Genomic DNA, 7789 nt, shown 5'->3' with positions numbered 1-7789 from the left:
CATGGGATCTTCCCGGACCAGGGCACGAGCCCATGTCCCCTGCATCGGCAGGCGGACTCTCAACCGCTGTGCCACCAGGGAAGCCCCAATCAGCCCATTTCTTTCTGTTCTGGCCCAGCCCTTCACCAGGCCATATTGGTGCCATCTAGCACTTTTGTTCCGAATTGGTATGAATATATTTTAAGTGTTTCTCTTGTGTTCTTTTCCTTGAGTCAATGTTTAATAAACTTATTGTTCACCTTTAAATATAACTATAAATATAAATATATGGTTGTTTTCTCTAGGATTTATTTCTCTCTTGATGGAGTATTTCTTCCAAGAGTGCGCTCAAAGAAGAATTTTGAGGGATAAATTTTGCCTCCTTGTATTATCAAGCCCTTACACACAAATGTAGTTTACTTACATTGTACAGCAGAAACTAACATAACATTGTAAAGCAATTGTACCCCAATAAAGATGTTAAAAAAAAATCTCGGGAAAAAACAAACAAACAAACAAAATGTAGTTTACCTAGAAGTGAAAATCTAGGTTAAAAGATGTTTTGCTAAAATCCTTTGAAAGAAAATATTACTACATTATCTTCCTGCATCTAGAGTTGATAATGAAAGGCTGATGTCAATCTGATTTTTGTTTCTTTATAGGTGATATGCATTGTCTCTCAGAAATCTTCTAAAATGTTTTCTTTGTCTTTGATGTTGCAATGTGGACTGACCACTCCCATTGCCACCCTTTCCATGATTTACCAGGCAATCCTAGCCCTTAGGAGACCTTCTAACACCTTTACCAACCTGGGCACTGCTCTTTCCAGCAACTGTTTCCTTCAGCTGTAATTATCTGGCCAAAGAGTTGGGGTGAAGGGGATGAAGGGGTAGAATGAATGCTCAGGGCATAGCCAGCTTGCCTGCATTAGTTGTTATATGCTACCACGTCATTACCCTGGGCTGGCACTGAGTTGATGCCACTGTTTTTAGGCCCTGAAGAGGCAATGGGATGGTGAATAATTGGCCAGAACAATGTAGGAGAGAGAAAAAGGCAACTTTTCCTCCAACCAAACTTCCATTCCTAATGCCTAGCTCTCTTCATCTGTAGGTCACCATTCCCTTTCATCACCTCTTTCCTCTTCCAGGCACATACACACAACCTTTGTTAAAACTTTTGTAAATATCCTCAGATGATTCTGAGACACAGAGAAGTATTTAAACCTTTGGAGCATGGATCAAATTTACTTGCTTATGATTAAGCAAGTAATAATTGGGCTAGAGAGAGTGAGAGAATGCAGGCAGAGGAGTATCTGAGACTGAGAGAAAATAAAATCAAGAGAGAGAGCAAGGTAGACCAAAATTCTGGGCAGGAAGTTTCCCAGAATGAGGTCCAAAGCATGTACCACTTGTGTATCCACCAGCTACTTTTATGGTGAAAGCAGGTGGACTTGCTGGGTCTACTTCCTTGAAGAACTGTAAAATTCTTGAGAAGGGCGGTACGCGGGCCTCTCACTGCTGTGGCCTCTCCCGTTGCGGAGCACAGGCTCCGGACGCGCAGGCTCAGCGGCCATGGCTCACGGGCCCAGCCGCTCCGCGGCACGTGGGATCTTCCCGGAGCAGGGCATGAACCCGTGTCTCTTGCATCGGCAGGCGGACTCTCAACCACTGCGCCACCAGGGAAGCCCCTGGCTTAGCTACTTTTGGTAGCTATTCCCTGGCTCAGGTGTAAGGTCCCTAAATCATTAGAGAACAGGATCTAATCTTTAACCTCTCAGCCAGTGTCAGATGCAAAGAAACTCTCAAAATAAAACGAAGAATGAAATAACGTCATTTTGAGGAGAGTTACATTAAGTCCTAATGGCACAGACAGACGAGGAGCAGGGTGTTTCTTCAATTCAGGGAAGAACAGATGATCAGAGATCTGGTGATACAGGACCCAGGAGGCCATTATCAGCAGCAGAAAGGGAGGCTGCTAAGAGAGGACTAAGAAGACTCACTGTAAATAGATCTAAGAGACATTTTGGGCACTTCTCGATCCTGAACAAAAGATTTAGGAGTTAGGTTCCCATGATTCTGCTGGTAGAACTGAATCAGAGAATTATTTTATTATTACTATTACTGTGACTGTACTTAGCCACTAACACTGTTCTACCTTCTCTCCTCTCCCACCAATCTACTTCTATCTTTCAGTTGAGGGAGACTCACAGAATTTCTGATTAAATTAATGATATTCAGTATTTGTCATTTTACTGTGCGACCTATTTAACTACCCATCTATATAGAGAGATTATTTAACTATTATCTAGCCTTAAGAAAATTCACCAAAAATAAATGTTTTAAAACAATGAAAGAATTATTCAATAATGAAAAGTAGTCAAATAAAGATAAAGGAATAAAAACCTCTGATCACATCACTCTTCAGTGGCATGCTAAAGGGTGGCATAATTTCTATTCATTTTTCAAGCCATTCTCCAAAAAGTTATTATTACTCTTTGATATGAAAAATTCATTGCTATGATTTCAGATTTCACATAGCAACTAGGCTTTAAAAATGATCACATGTCAAGTTTCCATGCAGTATGAAGAAAAATATCCATCGTTATCTTAAAAGAATATTAAAGTTTTAAAGGCTTAAACCCTTTCCAAATATCTGCATGAGGCCAGATTTTCTTCATATACTTTAAACAAAACAACATATGACAGCATATGACAACATATGACAGCAAAATTAATGCAGGAAAAAATATGAGAATTCTTTAAGTCAGACATTAAACAATTTTTTTATAATGTAAAACAATGCCACTCTTCTCAAAAAAAATCTTTTGTTTTGGAAAATATAGTTATTTTTCATAAAATATATTGTTTATGCTAACATATAGTGAAATATTTAAAAATTCTTGTTTTTCTCAGTCTTAATTTCTAATATTGTAAATAATGATTGATAAATCCTCACAAACACAAATTGAGCTCGTTAAGGTCCTTAGTTTTAAGAGAGTAAAGGGGTCCTTGACCAAAATCTTTGAGAACCACTGAATTATTTCATTCCCTTTGAATTACAGTTGAGGAACCTGGGATACAAAATGGATAGATCACTTGATCCAAGTCATAAAGCTAGTTCATCTTCATGGCTCCAGAATTTTAAAAGCCTACTTTACATTTATAAATTAAAATTCTACTTTTATAAATTAAATTACATTTGTTATTTTGCTGAATTCTATTACAATATCACTGCTAGTTATATTAAGGTGACTAAAAGACTCTTGACATTTTAAAATTCTTTTAAAAACTCTACACAATGCATTTTATGAAACTGTAGAGTATATTTCAAGTTTCAGCTTCTTTGAAAATCCTTTCAGAATCAGACTTACATCTTGGATAAGTTGAAAGTTTTTTTTCTATCCCTGTGTTCTATTATTGTGTTGAGTTCCACAGGGTTTCAAGTAAATGAATACTAATAATATCAGAAAGTTTTTTCATTTCAAAATGAGTGTGTCTTCAGTGTTCTAATTATGTAGTAAACACACATATAAACTTTATAAAATTGTAAGTTTATAAGATATATTTCACTGATTTTCTACTAAAGTTTTGAGGCTATCCTGAGATATCTAAGTCTTATTCTAAAAACACAATTTAAAATGATCCGAGACAATTTTTCAGCCTAGCTAAATTCCAAATTTATCGTTAGATTTAGTTGCAACACAATCCCCAAAATTAATTTAACAGATGTAATATAATCCCACTAGTATCTCTAAGAATGTGGCATGCTTTGTGGCATAACTCTTTTGATGCCATTGTGTAATAAATGTGCTGTTCCACACAAATATAGACACAAAATCATACAGTTCTTGGAATAAATAGAAACTGTTTTACATAGCATCTTGATGAGGTAAGCTTGTGTTATATCCTTTTAAGACAGCAAGACACTAAGCAGTAAAGACCTGTTCAGACTTGCCTAGCTTAAATCATAGAATTACTGGTGAAGTCAAAGGATAAAAATTTCCATGGTTTCTGAAACTTGTGAAACACAATAACAGTATCCTGTCTTGCAGTTAGAATCAAGATATGTTTGAGTTATATATTGTTCTACATTTTTAATTTACTTCATGAAACATGAATAAAGGACATGACTTAGTGGTAGACAGCATGAGTTGAAATTATCAGAAACCAGAACTCACCTTCTTTGTTTCTGTAATTAATTAGAAACATTATATTATAAATAGTCCCTTCTGAGGACATACTGAATCTACCAATAGTTGAATACTCAAAAAGAAAATGGAAATTTTAAACATTTAATAAATAGTATTTGAATGACCCCTATGTGCTTGGTGTTTGAGATGTGGTGAATATGAAAGGCAAGGCCACTGCTCTGATAAAGGTGGGCCACTGCCCACCTTTAAGTGGGGGCAGATGAAGTAAACAAATAACTTCACCTGGTCAAGTGCAAAAAGATAATAATAGTGAAACAGAGTAATAACACAAAGTGATAAAAGAAACACAGGCTTCATTCAATAAGGCCATCAGTGAAGGCACCTTGGAGCAGTTGACTGTGGAGAGACCTAATGAGGAAAAGCTAGTCCTACAAACATTGGAAGAGGGACCTGTAGATGCTGGGGCCAAAAGTAGGATGAAGCTTATTGTATTTGAGAGACAAACAGAAAAGAGTTTGGCTGCAGTTTAGGGCACTAGGGTGAGGTGCAGGAAGATCAGAGGTTAGTATACCGGAGTGAGGTCAGAGATGGGCAGGCCAGATGAGGTAAGTTTTCATAGGCTGTAGCAGAATTTGGATTTCACTCTAAGCCTAATGGGAAACTTTTGGAGAATTTTAAGTTAAGGAATCACATGATCTAATTTACAGTTTTAAAATAGGGAAGGAAGGGAAAAAGGAAAATAAATTAAGGGAGTGATGATGGTGATTTGAACCTGGGGGATAGTTGTAAAAATGGAGAAAAAGTAGACATAGTTAGGTTATATTTTAGAATTGTTTCTTACAGGATGTGCCAATGATTTGGACAAGGGAAGTGAGGGAGAGGATGCTTATTTCCATGCAAAAAAATGTTACCTATTACTTTATACCATAAGTATGATCCATAAGAGTAAAATTTAGACTTCATCAAAATTAAAACTTTCACTTTGTGAAAGACTCTGTTAAGAGGACAAAAAGACAAACTACAGATTGGGAGAAAAAATTTGAAAACTGTGTATGCAACAAAGGACTAATGTCTAGAACATACAAAGAACTCTTAAAACTCAACAGTAAAAAGCAAACAATCCAGTTAATAAATGGGTAAGAGACATGGAGAGATATTTCACCAGAAAAGGTATGTAATGGCAAATAAAGAAATAAAATGATGTTCAACATCATTATTCATTAGGGAAGTGCAAATTAAAACCATGAGATGCTTTTAGTAACATCAGAAAGTTTTTTCATTTCAAAACAAGGAATGTGTCTGCAATGTTCTATGCTTCATCAAATTGCTATGTAAGCCACATTGTGTGGGTGTGTGTGTATATAAAATATCAGAATAGGTAAAATAATAAATGCACACAAGGATGTGGAGAAACTGGATCACTTACACATTGCTTGCAGGAATATAAAATGATACATATGCTCTGGAAAAGTCTGGCAGTTAAAAAAACAAAAAAAGTAAACATGCAACTACCACATGACACAGTAATTGCACTCCAGGCATTTATCCCAAAGAAATGAAGATATATTCACACAGAAGTTCTCTTGGACAGCATTGCCCCAAACATTGAGGAGACATGTAAAAACTTTGAGCAGAGCTGGAAGTCATAAAATTATAATTTTCCACAAATCTCTAGGAAGAATCTGATAGGCTGGAAACTGGTAGGGATATTAGCATATGAATCAGGATATGTATCATCAGAAGTTGTGTTTGCAGAAATGAAGAATGGTGTGTGTATGTGTGTGAGGGTTGAGGTTAAGGGTGGAACTACAGGCACAGAGTAGATAAGGAGGCTGAAGAAGAGGTAGAGTGCTTTTTATTTAGGAAAATGGGTGGATACTGATCCCATTCACTGAAATAGGAAACACTTTAGAAGTAGAATTAAAAAATTATTTTTGAGAAGATGGGGGTGACTGACAAATTCAGGTTATATCCATGTTACCTTTGAGATTGTGAGGGACATTTTAGTAAGATGGACAAGAGGCAGTTGGATACATAGATTTGGAAGAGTCATTCTCAAGGAACTTAGGGGGAATGTATGGTCAGGCCACTCAAGATGGCTGTTCTCTTGCTCTCTGTGTGTCCCCTGCTCAACCAGCGCCTGCTGCACCTACAGCCTACTCACATGACTGACCTTCCTTTGTACTTGCACCAGGCCCCAGCTAGCCTTCTTATCAAAGGCGGGGAGGGGCATTCGCCTCTACTGGTTTCCCTGGTAACTAATGAGCCCACCTGACATCTATTTCCCCTGTAACTGGTAATCTCCCTCCCTTCACCACAGCGAAGACGGACACCTTGTTCTGCCTGCCCTCCACCACACCCAGTGGGGTTTTGCTCCAGGACTTTGTTTCAGACATGTAGTCTCCCCCATGCATTGATGTCTCTGTTGCTGACTCTGGGCTCTTTCTTTAGTCTTGAAGCTGGGCAAGCACAAGACTTGTAGGCCTATGGCATGCAGCCCAACAGGGGAGATGCATTCATTGTTACGTGGATCTCTCATTACTTCCCTAAAATAAGTGCCTAGAAGTTAAATTGCTTTTTCAAAGAATATGAATTATATGTGGGGACTTTCTAAATTTCTTCTCCCCCTTCTCCCCACCACACACATTCCCTAGTGGTCCTTATGTTGCTGTGATGAACAAATGTTACTGATAGGCATGTACAGTACTCCACAGGTGTGGTCTGGTATTTTAAAATTCATTGTTTGGGAGACAGATTTCAGAGTTATATCCCTTTCTTTGTGGAAACCGGGACAACCCTCTGCCTCATTCCAAAGGCTTTGTAAATACCAAAGGTAGTTTACATTTGCATCTTCATCAGTACAGGTCCCAGGCAAGAAAACAGAAATCAAATAAGGAATTCTAAACAGACAGCATTTGCTATGGAGAAATGTTGACGGCTAAAAGAGCATAAAGGGGAAGGTGAGATTAAATCAGAAATTCCTAACTGCAGGAAGTGGCTACTAGACCTAGAGCTGGTAGAACAGAGGGTGGAGGTGGTATTATCAGAGCCCAAGAGCAAATGCTCTTTTGGGGATGCCACATGAGTGTAGAGAAAGGGAAAACAGGACCACCAAGGAGGGGTTGTTGCAGCTGGTGCTGGACTTTGTAAAGGGCACAGCCACTGCCCTGGATACCAGAAGCAGAGAGGAAGAGAACTAAGGAACAATAGCTTTCCCATGTTCCACCTTCTGATTTTCTGCCTGTGCAGAATTCTTAGCAGAATCTTACAGGAAGCTGTCTGACAAGGAAAACTGGGAATTATAGTTTGCAAACTCCCAGCCCAACCATCGTCACAGAGCAGAGTTCAGGTGAGTATGGGGCTTAAATACCACCAGCACCTGCACTACACTTTACCAGGAAAAAATTTTTTTCCTCCTTTAGGTAGTAAACTCCCTAAAGAAAAACTGACTGATTTGGTTTTTGGTCTTTGATAGACTCAAGGGTTCATCACAGTGTCTGTCATATAAAATGCTCAATAAATATAATATATATATATATATATATATATTTTTTTTTTTTTTTTTGGGCCCGCAGGCCTCTCACTGCTGTGGCCTCTGCCATTGCGGAGCACAGGCTCCGGATGCGCAGGCTCAGTGGCCATGGCTCATGGGCCCACCCG

Source organism: Lipotes vexillifer, unplaced genomic scaffold, assembly GCF_000442215.2.
Source record: "Lipotes vexillifer unplaced genomic scaffold, Lipotes_vexillifer_v1.1 scaffold231, whole genome shotgun sequence".
In the NCBI taxonomy this organism is placed as follows: Eukaryota; Metazoa; Chordata; class Mammalia; order Artiodactyla; family Lipotidae; genus Lipotes; species Lipotes vexillifer.
The sequence above is the reverse complement of the archived record's forward strand: the minus strand, read 5'-3'. Positions refer to the sequence as shown.